The sequence below is a fragment of the Muntiacus reevesi genome, chromosome 13 (assembly GCF_963930625.1).
Source record: "Muntiacus reevesi chromosome 13, mMunRee1.1, whole genome shotgun sequence".
Classification (NCBI taxonomy): Eukaryota; Metazoa; Chordata; class Mammalia; order Artiodactyla; family Cervidae; genus Muntiacus; species Muntiacus reevesi.
The window spans coordinates 56,255,955-56,275,745 of NC_089261.1; the positions used below are offsets into that span (position 1 = coordinate 56,255,955).

A 19,791-nucleotide genomic window follows, 5' to 3' on the forward strand; every position below is an offset into this window, starting at 1 on the left:
ATTTGGCTCTTGCTTCCTTTACTCAGAATAATTATTCTGAGATTCATCCATGTCATTACACGTATCACTAGTCCATCCCTTTCTATCGATAAGTAGTAACCTGTTGTACAGATATATGATACTTTGTGTATCCATTAACCACTAAGGCATTCAAGTAGTTTCCAGTTTGGGGCTATTTAAAATAAAGGGGCTGAGAACATTGGCACAAAAGAGTTTGAGTGAACATATTATTTCATTTATCCAGGGTTTTCAGGAGTGGAATGTTGGGGTCATATGTTATGTGTATGCTTAATTTTATAAGAAACTGCCAGAATGTCTTCCATTTTACATTCTCATAAGCTGTGTATGAAAGTGTCAGTTGTTCAATCATCTTAACTCTTCAAATTTTGTTGCTGCTATTCAGTTGCTCAGTCATGTCCAGCTCTTTGTGACCCCACGGACTGCAGCACACCAGGCTTCCCTGTCCATCACCATCTCCCAGAGTTTACTCAAACTCATGTCCATTGAGTCAGTGATGCCATCCAACCATCTCATCCTCTGTTGTCCCCTTCCCTTCCTGCCTTCAATCTTTCCTAGCATCAGGGTCTCTTCTAATGAGTCAGCTCTTCACAGCAGCTGGCCAAAATACTGGAGATTCAACTTCAGCATCAGTCCTTCTAATGAATAACAATCACAGAAAACTAGCCAAACTGATCACATGGGTCACAGCCTTGTATCATTCAACAAAACTATGTAGCATGTGCCATGTGGGGCCACCTAAGACAGACGGGTCATGGTGGAAAGTTCTAACAAAATGTGGTCCACTGGAGAAGGGAATGGCAAACCACTTCAGTATTCTTGCCTGGAGAAACCCATGAACACTATCAAAAGGCAAAAAGATATGACAGTGAAAGATATGACTCTCCAGGTCAGTGAGGCCAATATGCTACTCGAGAAGAGTGCAGAAATAACTCTAGAAAGAATAAAGAGTTGGAGCCAAACCAAAAACAATGCCCAGTTGTAGATGTGACTGGTGATGGAAGTAAAGTCCGATGCTATAAAGAACAATATTGCATAGGAACCTGGAATGTTAGTTCCATGAATCAAGGTAAAGTGGTCAAACAGGAGATGGTAAGAGTGAAATTGATATTTTAGGAATCAATGAAGTAAAATGGACCGGAACGGGCGAATTTTTTTTTTCCAGGTTCTTTTTCCTTTTTTTTTTTTTTTTCATTTATTTTTATTAGTTGGAGGCTAATTACTTTACAATATTGTAGTGGTTTTTGCCATACATTGACATGAATCAGCCATGGATTTACATGTGTTCCCCATCCTGATCCCCCCTCCCACCTCCCTCCCCATCCCATCCCTCTGGGTCTTCCCAGTGCACCAGCCCCAAGCACTTGTCTCATGCATCCAACCTGGACTGGCGATCTGTTTCACACTTGATAATATACATGTTTCAATGCTATTCTCTCAGATCATCCCACCCTCACCTTCTCCCATAGAGTCCAAAAGTCTGTTCTATACATCTGTGTCTCTTTTTCTGTCTTGCATATAGGGTTATCATTACCATCTTTCTAAATTCCATATATATGCGTTAGTATACTGTATTGGTGTTTATCTTTCTGCTTACTTCACTCTGCATAATGGACTCCAGTTTCATCCATCCCATTAGAACTGATTCAAATGAATTATTTTTAATGGCTGATTAATATTCCATTGTGTATATGTACCATAGTTTTCTTATCCATTCGTCTGCTGATGGGTATCTAGGTTGCTTCCATGTCCTGGCTATTATAAACAGTGCTGCGATGAACACTGGGGTGCGTGTGTCTCTTTCAGTTCTGGTTTCCTCGATGTGTACGCCCAGGAGTGGGATTGCTGGGTCATATGGCAGTTCTATCAGAACGGGTGAATTTAATTCAGATCACCATTATATCTACTACCTTGGGCAAGAATCCCTTAGAAGAAATGAAGTATCTATCACAGTCAATAAAAGAGTTTGAAATGCACTACTTGGGTGCAATCTCAAAAATGACAGAATGATCTCAGTATATTTTCAAGGCAAACCATTCAATATCACCATAATTCAAGTCTATGCCCCAACCACTAATTCCAAAGAAGCTGAAGTTGAACAGTTTTATGATGACCTATAAGACCTTCTAGAACTAACACCAAAAAAAAAAAAAAAAAGTCCTTTTCATCATAGGGGACTGGAAAGCGAAAGTAGGAAGTCAGGAGATACCTGGAGTAACAGGCAAGTTTGGCCTTGGAGTACAAAAAGAAACAGGGCAAAGGCTAACAGAGTTTGCTAAGAGGATGCACTGGTCATAGCAAACACCCTCTTCCAACAACACAAGAGACAACTCTACACATGCACATCACCAGATGGTCAACACCAAAATCACATTGACTCTACTCTTTGCAGCCGAAGATGAAGAAGCTCTTTACAGTCAGCCAAAATAAGACCGGAAGCTGACTGGCACAGATCATGAATTCCTTATTGCCAAATTCAGATTGAAATTGAAGAAAGTAGGGAAAACCACTAGACCATTCAGGTATGACTTAAGTCAAATCCCTTACAACTATACAGTAGAAGTGACAAATAGATTCAAGGGATTAGATCTGATAGACAGAGTGCCTGGAGAAGTATGAACATTTCATGAAATTGTACAGGAGGCAGTGATCAAGACTATCCCCAAGAAAAAGAAGTGCAGAAAGGTAAAATGTTTGCCTGAGGAGCCCTTACAAATAGCTGAGAAAAGAAGAGAAGCTAAAGGCAAAGAGAAAGGTAGGATATTCCCATCTGAATGAACAGTTCCAAAGAACAGCAAGAAGAGATGAGAAAGCCTTCCTCAGTGATCAATGCAAAGAATTAGAGAAAAAAAATAGAATGGAAAAGACTAGAGATCTCTTCAAGAAAATTAGAGATACCAAGGGAACATTTCATGTAAAGATGAACACAATAAAGGACAGAAATGGTATGGACCTAACAGAAGCAGAAGATATTAAGAAGAGGTGGCAAGAATACACAGAAGAACTGTACAAAAAAGATCTTCATGATCCAGATAATCACGATGGTGTGATCACCCACCTAGAGCCAGACATGCTGGAATGAGAAGCCAAAAAGGTCTTAGGAAGCATCACTATGAACAAAGCTAGTGGAGGTGATGGAATTCCAGTTGAGTTATTTCAAATCCTAAAAGATGATGCTATTGGCACTCAATATGCCAACAAATTAGGAAAACTCAGCAGTGGCCACAAGACTGGAAAAGGTCAATTTTCATCCCAATCCCAAAGAAAGGCAATGCCAAAGAATGCTCAAACTACCGCACAATTACACTCATCTCACAAGCTAGCAAAGTAATGCTCAAAATTCTCCAAGCCAGGCTTCAACAGTACATGAACTGTGAACTTCTAGATGTTCAAGCTGGATTTAGAAAAGGCAGAGGAACTAGAGATCAAATTGCCAACATCCACTGGATCATTGAAAAAGCAGGAGAATTCCAGAAAAACACCTATTTCTGTTTTACTGACTACGCCAGAGCCTTTGACTGTGTGGATCACAACAAACTGTAGAAAATTCTTTAAGAGATGGAATACCCGACCACCTTACCTGCATCCTGAGAAATCTGTATGACAGTCAAGAAGCAACAGTCAGAACCAGACATGGAACTACAGACTCGTTCCAAATTGGGAAAGGAGTACGTCAAGGCTGTATATTGTCACCATGCTTATTTAACTTATAAGCAGAGTACATCATGCATAATTCTAGGTTGGATGAAGCACAAGAAGGAATCAAGATTGCTGGGATCAATAACCTCAGATAAACAGATGACACCACCCTTATGGTAGAAGGCAAAGAGGAACTAAATAGCCTCTTGATGAAAGTGAAAGAGTAGAGTGAAAAAGTTGGCTTAAAACTTAACATTCAAAAAACGAAGATCATGGCGTCCAGTACCATCACATCATGGCAAACAGATGGGGAAACAATGGAAACAGTGACAGACTATTTTTCTTGGGCTCCAAAATCACTGCAGATGGTGACTGCAGCCATGAAATTGAAAGATGCTTGCTCCTTGGAGCAAAAGCTATGACCAACCTAGACAGCATATTAAAAAGCAGAGACATTACTTTGATGACAAAGGTCTGTCCAGTCAAGGCTATGGTTTTTCCAGTAGTCATGCATGGATGTGAGAGCTGGACCATAAAGAAGGCTGAGTGCCAAAGAATTGATGCTTTTGAACTGTGGTGTTGGAAAATACTTTTGAGAGCTCCTTGGACTGCAAGGAGATCAAACCAGTCAATCCAATCAAACTACTTCTAAAGGAAAACAGTCCTGAACATTCACTGGAGGAACTGATGCTAAAGATGAAGCTCCAATACCTTGGCCACTTGATGTGAAGAACTGACTCATTGTAAAAGACCTTGATGCTAGGAAAGATTGAAGGTGGGAGAAGAAGGGAGGGAATGACAGAGGATGAGATGGTTGGATTGCATCACTGACTCCATGGACATGAGTTTGAGCAAGCTCTAGGAGTTGGTGGTGGATAGGGAAGCCTGGTGTGCTGCATTCCATGAGGTTGCAAAGAGTTGGACAAGACTGAGCAACTGCATTGAAGTGAACTGAATGAATATTGAAGATTGATTTCCTCTAGGATTGACTGGTATGATATCCTTGCAGAACAAGGGATTCTCAAGAGTCTTTTCCAACATCACAGTTCAAAGCACCAGTTCTTCAGCATTCAGCCTTCTTTACAGTCCAACATTAATATCCATACATGACTACTGGAAAAACCATAGCTTTGAGTGTTCAGATCTTTGTCAGCAAAGTAATGTCTTTGCTTTTTAATATACTGCCTAGGCTTGTCATAGTTTTCTTCCAAGGAGCAAGTGTCTTTTAATTTTGTTGCTGCAGTCACCATTTGCAGTGATTTTGGAGGCCAAGAAAATAAATTCTGTCACTGTTTCTATTGTTTCCCCATCTAGGTGCCATGTAGTGATGGGACCAGATGCGATGATCTCCTTTTTTTGAATGTTTTCAATCTTAAGCATTCTAATATGTGTGTCCATGGGGCTTCAAAGAGCCAGACATGACTTAGTGACTGAGCACAATAGGTGTGTAGTGGTACCTACGTGTGATATTAATTTATGTTTCCCTAATAACTAACGATGTTGAGTACATCTTTTGATATGGCTTACTTGTCATCTGTGAGTCTTTTTGGTTAAATATATATACATACAAATCTTTTGCCCATGCTTTAATTAGGCTATTTCTTATTATTAAATTTTGTATAGTGCTTTATTTTGGAGACAAGACCTTTATCAAATATGTGATTTGCAAATATTTCCTCCCCCAGTTTGTGGCTTGTCTTTTCATTCTCTCAATAGTCTTTCAAAGAGCAGAGATTCTTACTTTTGATAAAAGACCAATTTATCATTTTTTTTCCTTTTTAGATCATGCTTTGGGCATCATATCTAAGAGATCTTTGCACAACTCAGTCACACAGATTTTCTCCAGAAGAGAAAATCTTCCTGCTTGTTCCAGAAGTTTTCTTTTTATCAAGTTTTACTTTTATTATTTATAATCTATTGTGAGGTATATCTGTACATGTGCTGCAAGGTATGGTTTGAATTTGTTGTTGTTGTTCTTGCATTTTGATATCCAATTGCTTCAGCATCAATTATTGAAAAGACTATTCTTTCTTCTTTGAAATGCCTGTGCACCTTTGTCAAAAATCAATTGACCATATATGTGTATGTCTATTTCTGGACTGTTTTCTGTTTCATTAATCCATTTATCTATCTTTTTTCTTTTCTTTTCCATTATAGTTTATTATAAGATATTGAATACAGTTCCCTGTGCTATGCAGTAGGACCTTGTTGCTTATTTTATATATAGTAATTTGTATCTGCTAATCCCAAACTCCTAATTTATCCTTTACCCCAACTTCCCAATCAGTAACTATAAGTTTGTTTTCTTTGTCTGTGAGTCTGTTTCTGTTTTGTATATAAGTTCATTTGTGTCATTTTTTAAGATTCCATATATAAACAATATCGTAAGATGTTTGTCTTTGTCTCACTTAATTCACTGTATGATAATTCCCAAGTCCATCCATGTTGGTGCAAATGGCACTGGTTCATTCTTTTTTATGGCTGAGTAATATTCCACTCTCTTTGTGTGTGTATAACACACCTTCTTTATATATTCATCTGTTGATGGACATTTAGGTTGCTTCCATGCCTTGGCCATTGTAAAGGTACTGCTATGAATATTGGGGTACATGTATCTTTTTGAATTAAGAGTTTTCATCATTTCTACATACATGTCTAATAGTGGGATTACTGGATCATGTGGTAACTCCAGTTTCAATTTTTTCACATTTCTCTATCTTGATGCCAGTACTGCACTGTCTTTATTAAGGTGGGTTTCTATGTCTTCAAGTCAAGCAGCATAAGTTCTCTAACTTTGTTCCTTTCCAAAGTTGTAGCTACTTAGGTCTTTTGCATTTCCATATGATTTTCAGAATCAGCTTATCAATTTTGGAAAAAATGCTTGCTGAGGTAGTGACTGGAATTGGTGTTAAATTTACAGATTATTCTGGGAGAAAACTAACAACTTAATAATACTGACTTTCTGTTCAAGAACTAAGTATATCTTACTTAGGTCTTCTTTAATTTCTCTCAGTGATGCTATGTCTTGAATCTATGGATCTACAGTTGCAACAAATTTGGATAATTTTCAGCCATTATCTTTTCAAATATTCTTCTGTGCTTCCCACTTTGGAGACTCCAACTATATGTATATAGATTCTTCAAGCTGGTCCCATTTTCAATGATGCTCTGTGCAATTTTTTCAATCTTTTTTTTCTTTCTCTGTTCCTATTTCTCTAGGTCTAAATTCACTAAAACCTTCTTCTGTGATGTCTTATCTGCTATTAATTGCATGTAGTATGTTTTTCCTCTCAGTCATTATAATTTTCATCTATAAAAGTTTGATTTAGGTCTTTTTAATATCTTCCATGTCTCTATTTAATATGTTAAATCATTGCTCTAACTTACTGAACATATACATCTGTAACAACTATTATATGTTTTTCAAATAATTTTACCATCTATATCACTACTGGGTTGGCTTCAGCTGAGTTTCCTCCTCATTTGTGAGTTATATTTGCCTGCTTCTTTGTAATTTCTGATCAATGTCAAATCCAGAATTTTTGATTATCAAATCAGATGTTATAAACAGTGAAAGAAGCCTGCACTTAAGGCACACAAATCAGACTTTGACAAATTTTACAAAAATATGTGATATATATTTACACTAAAATGAAATTATCTTTAGATTTAGGAGAGCAGTCAGTTAATATTTTTAGCAGATTAAAGGTATATGAAATAGTGGGACAAGCTATAAATGGAGAAAACTGTGAGCAAACTGTAGAAAATGAGTTGGTGTTAGATATTTTTGCTTTCCTATGAATATCCCGAGCTGTGATTTAGGACAGTTAAGTTTCTTGGGAGCAGTTTGAACCTACGGCATCTTGCTATCAAGTTTTCTTAGGCAGAGTCACAGCAGCATTTAGTCTAGAGATACTTTTGCCCCACGCCTGAGACAAAAGTCCTATAGTACTTTGTGAATTATGATGTTTTCCCCTCTGGCCGGGAGGACAGGAACCATTTCCACCCTGGATGGTTCCCTGGGGATTGTTCCCTATCGTCCTTTCCAGTGACTCCCGCCTTAGTGCCAGGGAGTTTCTTTACCTGCATCTACGGATCCATATTCAGTTGGAGATGTTTGGGGATGCCCCGAGTGGGGATCTGGAGTGCTCTCTCTGTGTAGCTCTTTCCTATCTGGTCTAGTGTCCTACGGCTTCTAAATGCATTAGCCTGTCTCCCCGAACTCCCAGATCCATCTCCTCGACTCAGACAGGACTCCAAGCGCCCTGTGCTGTGGCCTAGAAAGTAAAGCAGTAAAGGATGATGACTGTGGTGCTCACCTTGTTTGTTTCATATATTTTGTATCTTTTTATAAAGTTGTCTCAGTAGGGTGAGGAACTCTACTCTCTTTTACTCCAACTGGGTTGCAAGCTGAAGTCATGGATTGTTTATCATCTTATTGATTCTGAAGCATGTGTGTGCGCTTAGCTGCTCAGCTGTGTCTGACTCTTTGCAATCCCCTGGACAGTATACCACTAGGCTCCTCTGTCCATGGATTTCCCAGGCAAGAATACTGGAGTGGGTTGCCATTTCCTCCTCCAGGGGATCTTCCTGACCCAGGGATTCAACTCTCGTCTCCCGTGTCCCCTGCATTGCAGGCGGATTCTTTACCTGCTGAGCCATTGAGGAAATCAATGCTGAGCATTGATTCTAGGATTATTTATATATTCCAACTGCAAGTCCTTTGACAAATACAGAAATTAAAATATCTTCTTCCACTCCATGACTTGTTTTTGTATTCTCTTAAACATGATTTTTGATGAAGAGATGTTGTCAATGTTAACACTGCCCAATATATTACTTTTGAATTCTAAGATTAGTGCTTTCTGTGTCTGTTTATTTTTCCCAAAGTTGAGAAGATAGTTCTCTGTGTTTTTGTTTGGAAATGTCCTAGTATTTTTTTTATTTTAATTTTAAAATCTATAATGCATTTGGCATTGATTTTTGCATATGTTGTGAGATAGGAAGCAAGATTCCTTTTTTTTTTTTTAACGTGAGTATCCAATTTACCCAGAACCAACCACCTACTGAAAAGTCTATCATTTTCTCACTATAGAGCAGTGTCAATTTTGTCATCCATTTAATGACCATACATGTGTGGGTCTGTTTCTTGGTTCTCTGTACATACAGATTTAACCTTGGCTTGGTCAACAGCATTGAGATGAAGCAGTCATTTCATAATTTTCAGTTTAAAGGAAAACTGAGTTAGTTTTTCTCCTTTTTTAAAACAAATTTTGTTTTTGTTATTTATTTTTTTTGATGCCTGGATAGGGACTTGAACCCTAGGCCCTCAGATTAAAAGTCTGATGCTCTACCAACTAGGCTATCCAGGCACTCTCTAGCTTTTCTTAATTTAACTTAAGTATACATAAGTTTTAACTTAGTAGACAATTGTTTTTCATCCAAAATAACTTGAACATAAGAACTGAGTAAATGTAATTATATTAAGTAACTCTAACACTATTAAATATAATGTCTTTATGTCACAATTACTAAGGGATTTTGGTTTACAAATTTAAAAAATAAAAACTCTCAATAAGTAACCTAAATTTTGAAATAATAACTTTGATACAAAATTATGCAATTCAGGCAGTGTTATCATAATATTTTAATTATCATAGTTCCTAATAAATTATAACTGAAATATCCTAAAACAAACTATATTATTCCTTTGTGAAAAGACCATTTTCTCACTGTATCTATATAAATCTTATTTCAAGGATATTTTCATCCCAAATTGTTTAAAGACAACTTCCTTAGAAATATTTAGATGTGTGAAAATCTCAATGCATAAAGTTATTTATTAATTTAAAAATGCAGCCTCACTTCTGTTTTTTAAAACTTAAAATGTCCTCTTACTAAAGGAATATATTTTTGTTGTAGAAAAATCATCAAATATACATAAGTGGAAAATTTTAAAACAATCCCATCTTTAAGTAATAATATAAAGTTTGGTCTATCACTTTTTGGAGTCTGGTTATTGGGAGGCAATTCCTACCTGTCTTAGCCCATTGGGCTTCTATAACAATAAAACCATAAACTGGGTAGCTTATGAAAAACAGAAATTAATTTCTCACAGTTTTGCAGTCTGGGAAGGTCAACATCAAAGGTGCCAGCAGGCTCCTCCTGTGGAAAAAACTCAACGTCTGGTTCATGGTTGGCATCTTCTTGTTGTGACCTCACATGGTGGAAGGGAGCAAGGGACCTTTCTTCCCCTCTTTTACAGAGTCAATAACCCCATTCATGGGGGCTCCATCCTTATCACTGAGATCACCTCTGCAAAGACCCACCTCCTAATATCTTCACCTTGAGGGTTAGGATTTCAACATATGGACTGTGTTGTTGTTCAGCCGCTAAGTCGTGTGCAACTCTTTGCGACCCCATGGACAGCAGCACACTGGGCTTCTTTGTCCTTCACTATCTCCTGGAGTTTGCTCAAATTCATGTCCTCTGAGTCAGTGATGCTATTTAACCATCTCATTCTCTGCCACTCCCTTTTCCTTTTGCCTTCAATCTTTCCCAGCATCAGGGCCTTTTGCAATGAGTTGACTCTTCACATCAGGTGGTCAAAGTATTGGAGCTTCAGCATCAGTCCTTCCAATGAATATTCAGGACTGACTTCCTTTAGGATTGACTACTTTGATCTCCTTGCAGTCCAAGGGACTCTCAAGAGTCTTCTCCAGAAGCACAATTTGAAAGCGTCAATTCTTCGAGGCTCAGCCTTCTTAATGGTCCAACTCTCACATCTGTACATGACTACTGGAGAAACCATAGCTTTGACTTTCGTCGGCAAAGTGATGTCTCGGCTTTTTAATACACAGTCTGGATTTGTCATGGCTTTCCCTGCAAGGAGCCAGTGTCTTTTAATTTCATGGTTGCAGTCACAATCCACGGTGATTTTGGAGCCCAAGGAAAGAAAATCTGTCACTTCTTCCTCTTGTATTTGCCATTAAGTGATAGGACTGGATGTCATGATCTTAGTTTTCCTAATATTGACTTTTTAGCCAGTTCTTTCACTTTCCTTTTTCATGTTCCATCTGCTTATCTGAGGTTGTTGATATTTCTCCCAGAAATCTTGATTCCAGTCTGTGATTCATCCAACCTAGTATTTCACATGATGTAATCTGCATAGAAGTTAAATAAGCAGGGTGACAATATACAGCCTTGACGTACTCCTTTCCCAATTTGGAATCAGTCCGTTGTTCCGTGTCCAGTTCTAACTGTTGCTTCCTGATCTGCATACAGGTTTCTCAGGAGAAACTTACCTAGGTGGTCTGATATTTCTATCTATTTAAGAATTTTCCATAGTTTGTTGTGATTCACACAAAGGTTTTGGCATAGTCAATGAAGCAGAAGTAGATGCTTTTCTGCAATTCCTTTGCTTTCTCTATGATCCAATGGATGTTGGCAATTTGACTTCTGGTTCCTCTAACTTTTCTAAACTCAGCTTGTACATCTGGAATTTATTGGCTCACGTACTGCTGAAGCCTAGCTTGAAGAATTTTGAGTATAACCTTGATAGCATGTCAAATGAGTGCAACTGTATGGTAATTTGAACGTTCTTTGGCATTGCCCTCTTTGGGATTAGAACAAAACTGACCTTTTCCAGTTCTGTGGCCACTACTGAATTTTCCAAATTTGCTGGCATTTTGAATGCAGCACTTTCACAGCATCATCTTTTAGGATTTGAAATAGCTCAGCTGGAATTCCTCCACTAGCTTTGTTCACGTAATGCATCCTAAGCCACTTGACTTTATAACCCTAGAATGTCTGGCTCTAGGCGAGTGACCATACCATTATGGTTATCTGGGTCATTAAGGTGTTTTCTGTATAGTTCTTCTGTGTATTCTTACCACCTCTCCTTAATCTCTTCCATTTCTGTTAGCTTACCATTTCTGTCCTTTATCGTGCCCATCCTTGCATGAGATGTTCCCTAGATATCTCCAATTTTCTTGAAGAGATCTCTAGTCTTTCCCATTCTGTTGTTTTCTTCTATTTTTTTGCATTATTCATCTAAGAAGGCTTTCTTATTGCTCCTTGCTATTGTCTGGAACTCCACATTCAGTTGTGTGTATCTGTCCCTTTCTCCCTTGCTTTTCACTTCTTTCCTCAGCTATTTGTAAAGCCTCCTCAAATAACCACTTTGCCTTCTTGCATTTCTTTTTCTTGGAGATGGTTTTGGTCACCGCCTCCTGTACAATGTTATGAATCTCCTTCCATAGTTCTTCAGGCACTCTGTCTACCAGATCTAATCCCTTGAATCTATTTGTCACTTCCACTGTATAATCATAAGGAATTTGATTTAGGTCATACCTGAATGGCCTAGTCATTTTCCCTACTTTTAAAAAATTTAAGACTGAATTTTGCAATAAAGAGCTCATAATCTAAGCCACAGACAGCTCCAGGTCTTGTTAATGCTGACTGTATAGAGTTTTTCCATCTTCAGATGCAAAGAATAAAATCAATCTGATTTTGGTATTGATTATTTGGTGATGTCCATGTGTAGACTCGTCTCTTGGGTTGTTGGAAAAGGGTGTTTGCTACAACCTGTGTGTTCTCTCAACAAAACTGTTAGCCTTTGCCCTTCTTCATTTTGTACTTCAAGGCCAAACTTGCCTGTTAATCCAGGTATCTCTTAACTTCTTACTTTTGCATTCCAATCCCTTATGATGAAAAGGACATCTTTTTTGGTGTTAGTTCTAGAAGGTCTTGTAGGTCTCCATACAGCCAGTCAACTTTAGCTTCTTTTCCATTAATGACTGAAGAATAGAGTTGGATTACTGTGATGAATGGTTTGCCTTGGAAATATACTGATAATTCTGTCATTTTTGAGACTGCACCCAAGTACCACATTTCAGATTCCTTTGTTGACTATGAGGACAACTCCATTTCTTCTAAGGGAGTCTTGCCCACAGAATCCATTATAGTAAATATAACGGTCATCTGAATTAAATTTATCTGTTCCTGTTCATTTTAGTTTACTGATTCCTAAGATGTTGATGTTCACTTTTGCCATCTCCTGCTTGACCACGCCCAGTTTACCTTGATTCATGGACCTAACATTCCAGGTTCCCATGCAATATTGTTCTATACAGCATCCAACTTTACTTTCTCTTTACTTTCACATCCACAACGAAAGTCCTCTCCACTTTGGCCCAGCCACTTCATCCTTTCTGGAGCTACTAGTAACTGCCCTCTGATCTTCCCCAGTAGCATATTGGACACCTCCTGACCAGGAGGGTTCATTTTCTGGTGTCATATCTTTTCACTTTTTCATACTGTTCATGGGTTTCTCCAGGCAACAATACTGGAGTGGGTTGCCATTTCCTTCTCAAGTGGACCGTGTTTGGTCAGAACTCTTCATTATGACCCGTCCGCCTTGGGGAGCCCTGCACAGCCCCTTCATCATGACAAGGCTGTGATCCATGAAGGAATTTAAGGGACAGGAACATTCCAACTGTAGCAATACCCAAGCATCTTGACTTGAGCACTATCCCATAACCATGTCAGCAGCAAGCAAACATCTAGGTCATCAGCCACCTGATCAAAGCCTTTCACATCCTTCCACTCATTCCACAAATATGTGTTAAGAATTGCTTATATGCCAGGTACCCTGGTAGGCGTTAGGGGTAAAAATAAAGTGACTAAACAAAAAAGACATGGTCCTTTTCCTTAACAGCATCCAATATCTAGTGAGAGGAGTCAATACCAATAAAATAATCTCACAAAATGATGTGAGACAACAACTATGATATCAATTTCTTTTAACAGGACCATAAGATGGTAAGGTAGGGAATATGGTGCAACCTGAGTCTGAGAAAAGTCTTCCTGTGGCAGAGATGGGTGACCCAAGATCTGAAGGGTGGGCAGGAATGAACCAGTCCCAGTAAAATGAAATGAGAGGCACATAAAGGTGAGGGCAGCATGCCAGGCACAGAACAGTGAGAACACAGGCTTTGGAGGGGGAAGGAAGATGAGTGTGTTTGAGGAAATAGAAGTGGAAGAATGCCTGAGTGACTGAGCGCAGGAAGAGACAAGAAAGTGGTCCAGATGAGGCAGGATAGATACCTGCAGACGGCAGAGCCCATGCACATCTTGTTGGCCATGTTAAGGATTTAAAAATATATATACAATTGATTCTTCCTTTATTTATTTACTTGGCTATACCAGGTCTTAGTTGCAGCATGCTGAATCTTTGATCATCATTTGTGGCATGCAGGACTTTAGTTATGGCATGTGAACTCTCAGTTGCAGCATGTGAGATCCAGTTGTCTGGCCAGGGGTCAAACCCAGGCCCCCTGAATTGGGAACACAGAGTCTTAGCCACTGGACCACCAGGGAAGTCCCCAGGATGTTGGTTTTTATCCTATGCTCAGTTGATAGCCATTGAAATGATTTTATTTGTGCTTTTTGAAGATGTCTTTGGCTGAAAAGTGGAGAATCTGTAGAGCAGGGGTAAAGAAGATACATTAAGCATATGCCCCAAAATCCAAGAGAGAAACGAAGTAGCTTAGAAAGGAGTGATAGTACAGAAATGGATAAAATGGAAAAATAATCCACAGCAAGCTTATCTACCTTTGGTAATGGGTTGGTGATAGAAGACGAGAAAGTACAGTACAGAGAATGACTCACAGAGAAATAAAAAGACAGAATTGATCCGGCGAGAGCTGAAGAGGAGATCATGACCCTGATTTGGTTGACATTGTGAAGCTGAGTGGTATGTAAAGAAGGCAGTTGTATTTACAGGTTCATGATTCAGAAGAGAGAACCCAGCTGGGGATGGAACTGTCAAATACTACCCACATGAGAAAGCAGTAGATGAGAAGAGTGGTGGGCTAGACTTCAACATGCCAAGGGCCAGTAGAAGAGCCTTCCAAGAAATCAGAGTGGAGCAAGGGGACAGGAAGATCCAAAACCATGATGTCTCAAGGGTCAAGGTACTGAGAGTTTGAGGAAGGTGTGACTGAAAAATATGAAGTCTGAAAATTCTCATCTGATTTAGCGATGTGGGGGTCATGAGTGACCTTGGCAAACATAAGAGTAAAACTGGAATGGTAGCCAAAAAGAAACAGATTGAGGAGGAATGCAGGATGAGCTAGAGAGAAACTATAGCAACACTCAATAGAAGTCTGGCTGTGAAAGAGAGAGAAAGGCTGTTAGAAAAAAATGTAGCTAAAAAGCAATATATGATGTAGAGGATTTTTTACATTGTCTTAACAGAAGAGATGTGAGGATATTTAAAATGGGATGGACAATTTAACTTGGGTTCCAATAAAAACTAAAGAGAACTGTAATCTGTTGTCTACAATCCTTTTGTCAAATACAGTGCAGCCAACTTTCATTTTAATGATATGGTAGTTTATTCAGAGGAATGGTGCTAACATTCAGGAAGAATTAAATAATCTGCAACTGCATGCTATTGGCAATTTCATGTAAGAATCCTTTCACAACAACTATTTTAAAAGGCTTCATACTAATGGCTCCCTTTCATTTAAAAAAAAGAGGTGTGTGTGTGTGTGAATGTATGCCCAATCAAATCATGGTGGTATAAAGCAAAGGTTGGTAAATTATGGCCTTTTTGCTAAATCTGGCCTGCTACTTGTTTTTAAGTTGTATTGCAACATACACAATGACAGAAAAAATTACATGGAGAGTACAGTATCTAACTATAGAGAGAAGAGATCATTGATAGGGTTATGTTCTTGAAAAGATGTAATGGGATGAAACTCAAAGCATAAGTGGAGGGACTGACCTTTCAGAAGAGGAAAGTAATGCCTTTGATTTGATATGGGAAGGAGGGGGTGGGAGGAGTAAAGTTGGCATGTGGGTTTTTACGTCTGATGGCTAGTGGTTGAATAAGTTTCTGTCTGAGCACTTTGCTTTTCTGATGAAACTATAAGATTTTTGTTTGATGGGGAAAGTGGAAGGTTTGGACACTTGAGATATCTGAAAATGGTTTAAGCACTAATGCAAGCATCATTCATAACAGGCAAAAAGTAAAAACAATCCACATGTCCATTATCTGATAAATGGATAAACAAAATGTGATACATCCACATAATGGAATATTATTTAACATTATAAAGCAATGAAGTACTTGATGCATACTACAACATGGATAAGCCTGGACATTATGCAGAGTGAAAGAAACCAGTTACAAAAGGTCACCTACTGTATGATTCCATTTATATGAAATGTCCAAAAGAGGCAAATCCACAGAAACAGAAAGATTAGTGGTTGTCAGGGATGCAGAGGGAGGGGGAACAGGGTTTCTTTTAGGGGTGATGAAATATTCTGAAAGTATATAGTGAGGCTGAAGAATTTTGTGAATATACTAAAAACCACTGAATTCTACACTTTAAAAATGTGAATTTTATGGTAGGTGAATTATTATCTTGATAAAGCTGTTATTTAAAAAGAAAAATTTGTAGAGTCGAGTGCACCGTCCTGATAAAGGAGTGGGACTGCCAGTAGCAGAGACATGGATGAAGAAAAGGAAGCATGTTGTACAGGCCCACATGTGAGTAGGGAGCTGCTGGAAGAGGGAAGGTCTCTGGGTTGGGAGGGGAATTCAGGGTGCACTCAGGAGGCACATCCACATAAGTGAAACAGAAAGTTGCTCAGTCCTGTCTGACTCTTTGGTGACCCCATTGACTAAGAAAGTGAAAGTGAAAATCACTCAGGTGTGTCCAACTCTTTGCCACCCCATGGACAGAGGGGTAGCCATTCCCTTCTCCAGGCCATCTTCCCAACCCAGGGATTGAACCCAGGTCTCCTGCATTGCAGGCAGATTCTTTACCAGCTGAGCCACAGGGAAACCCCCATGGACTATACAGTCCATGCAACTCTCCAGGCCAGAATACTGAAGTGGGTAACCTTTCCCTTCTCCACGGAAGCTTCCCGACCCAGGAATCAAACTAGGGTCTCCTGCATTGCAGGCAGATTCTTTACCAGCTGATCCACCAGGGAAGCCCAGGAATACTGGAGTGAGCTACCGGGGATGGGAAAATCATCGTGTGTGTGTGCGTGCTAAGTTGCTTCAGTCGTGTCTGATTCTTTGCAGCCCCGTGGACTGTAGCCAACAAGGCTCCTCTGCCCATGGGATTCTCCAGGCAAGAATACTGGAGTGGGTTGCCATTTCCTCCTCCAGAGGATCTTCCCAAGCCCTGGATCTGGAAGATCCTCATAAGAGACATGTTTTCATATCTACTGCACTGGCAGGAGGGTTCTTCACCACTAGCGCCACCTGGGAAGCCCAAATCACCATAGAGATCTCAAAGGAAAGGCAGCTCTATCTCCAAGGCTCCAGTAATCTGTTCCTCATTCATTTCCTCATTCTAGATTCATATTCACATTTTTATTTGTAATTGCATATTCTTCCCCTTTAAAATGACTCCTCAAAATGAATATGGACCTCCCTGGTGTCTCAGCAGTAAAGAACCCACCTGCCAATGCTGGAGAAGCAGGTACACTCAGGAAGATCCACTGGAGAAGGAAATGGCAACCCACTCCAGTCTTCTGGCGGGCTACAGCCTGTAGAGTCGCAAAGAGTTGGACACAACTTAGCGACTAAACAACAACAACAAAACTGTATGTGCTTCAGGTTCCAGAAAACAAAGATCTGCCCCTGCAGATAGCTGAGGATCTATTTGAGGTCACTGAACCTGAATTTATGGTGACATTGCTCATTCTGTTGCTTAATTTGCTCCAACCACGCTCAGCTGTTTTGGTGTCAGAGGAAGTACAGTCGGGTTCACCCAGGGTTGGGGTTTTGTGGGTTGGAAGCATGATATTTGGACAATATGTTATGTGGATGACAAGATTCAACCTGGGAAAGGGGGTGAGTGTGAGACGGAGGGGTCTGGTGGGTCATGGAAAAGCAGAAGTATCAGCAGGCTAGAAAGCTGCTGGAGATTACAGAGGAAGAACTTGAAAGATCAAGTTGGAAAATGGAGTGATTGGGAAGTCTGCTGCTGGAGGTGAGACAGAGTCCACGAAGGGGTGATGGTCTAAGGTGATTTGAAGATCCCAGAAGGTGATAACTGTCATTTGCTCCGAGGAAAAAATCTATACCCTAAGACCATCTCCAAGCATCTGCGCACTCTGTCTCCTGCCCGTGTCTGTCCCCTCACCCAGTGCAATGTTCCTCTCACTTGCCTCCCTGCTGCCTTCCTTCAGGTTCTCAGGCCTTTCCTCCAGCCTGAAGACCTGGGCATCTGACAGCTTCTCTGCTGTCTGCAATACTCTTCTCTGCTGCTTGGCTAGGCCATTTCTACTCATCTTGAAGATCAGAGTTAAGTCCATTTCTCAGGGAAGTTTTTCCCCCTACTCACCCTTCTCCCAGAGGGTAGAGCCCCGTTCAGACTCTTTCTTGGCTTTTCATTCACGGCATTTATCAACTGTATTGTAGAAGTTAAGGGGCTGATTACTAGCAAAATGTTCTTCTCTAGGACAAAGGGGTGAGGTAATAGGTTTGGTAACCTCTCTTTGTATCCTGGGTCCTCAAGAACTTGTACACACAAAGACATTCCATGAGTATGTGTTGTATGCATGAAATTTAAGACACTGATGTGTAATACTGTTTCCCAGCATACATTTTTTTCCCCAGCATACTTTTTAACATATAAAGATGTAAAATGCAATTTAACAAAAGAATCTAAAAATGGCGTATCATGTAAAGATAAAGCCAATTTCCTTTTTAACACATGTACTTGAAGACGTATTTATCTTCAACCTCTTCTCATTTATTTGATATCTAGAAATAACATAAATGAAGATAGGGAAAGATACTTAAAGATTCATTTTTCTTAAATATATATATATATTTGCCTCTGCTGGGTCTCAGCTGCAGCATGCAGGCTCTTTTCAGTTGCAGCTCTTAGTTGAGGCATGTTAGATCTAGTTCCCTGACCAGGAATTGAGCCCGGGGCCCCCCTGCATTGGGAATGAGGAGTCTTAGCCACTGGACCACCAGGGAAGTCCTTGGTTTCTTACATGGAAATGAGTTAATTCAACCTCTTATTTGAAATAATGGAAAAAATTATTGGAACACTCCAAAGTAGTACACAGTATACATACAGTTGACCTTCTAGATCTTTGGGTTCCTCAACCAACACTGGGTAGGAAATCTTTGGGAAAAAATCTAGAAAGTTCCAAAAAGCAGCACTTGAATTTGCTGTATGATAGCAACTATTTACATAGCATGTACATTGTATTAGGTCTTATAAGTAATCTAGAAATGATTTAAAGTATACGGAAAGATGTGTTTAGGTTACATGCAAATACTATACCATTTTGTACAAGGGACTTGAGCATCAAAAAATTTTGGTATGGGAGGGGTCCTGGAACCAATTCCCCAAGGATACAGAGGGATGACTGTATCACAATTTTTCATTAAAAAGAATATGAATACACACACACACACACACATACATATGTATAACTGAATCACTGTGCTATCCACCTGATACTAACACAACATTGTAAATAAATTATTTTGTTGTTGTTTAGAGGCTAAGTCGTGTCCCACTCTTTTGCAACCCTGTGGACTGTAGCCTGCCAGGCTCCTCTGTCCATGGGATTTTCCAGGCAAGAATACTGAAGTAGATTGCCATTTCCTTCTCTATACTTCAATTTTTAAAAACGAACTTTAAAATAGTAGGAGTGGTAGATTATCTAGCAAACAGTTAACTATGAAAGAGAGGACCAGTCTCTGCAATGCTAATTTTAAATACTTTGACTCAGTACACAGACACACTGCTTGTGGTAGAAGTGGAAAACAAATTTAATGATTTATTTTCATATGAATGGTTTGTGGTAAAACCCGAGTTCACATAAAAATTGCTTTGGTTTATTAGCTGCCATAAAAATTACACTCACTTGTATTCTAACATTTAAGAAAAACAATGACCTCCTGATTTGTTTTTTCTCTCTCAGTCCTCCTTACGGTTATCCCTTTGATCTTTTCACAAGACAACATCTTTACAACATCTTTCACATCTCTGGCTAGCTGCCTCTTTAAGGAAGACTTCTCCCCTAGTATCTGACCTAGTTCCACCCTTATTATTCTTCCAATTTCTCCCAGGGCACATTTAT

At 39.3% G+C, this 19,791-nt stretch overlaps 1 non-coding gene across 1 annotated transcript; it reads right to left on the reverse strand.

The window, feature by feature from the left end:
- Positions 1-8,956: 8,956 nt before the first annotated feature.
- TRNAK-UUU (transfer RNA lysine (anticodon UUU)) lies at positions 8,957-9,029 on the reverse strand. Its single transcript has one exon. It is a non-coding gene; the product is annotated as a tRNA-Lys (tRNA).
- Positions 9,030-19,791: the final 10,762 nt, after the last annotated feature.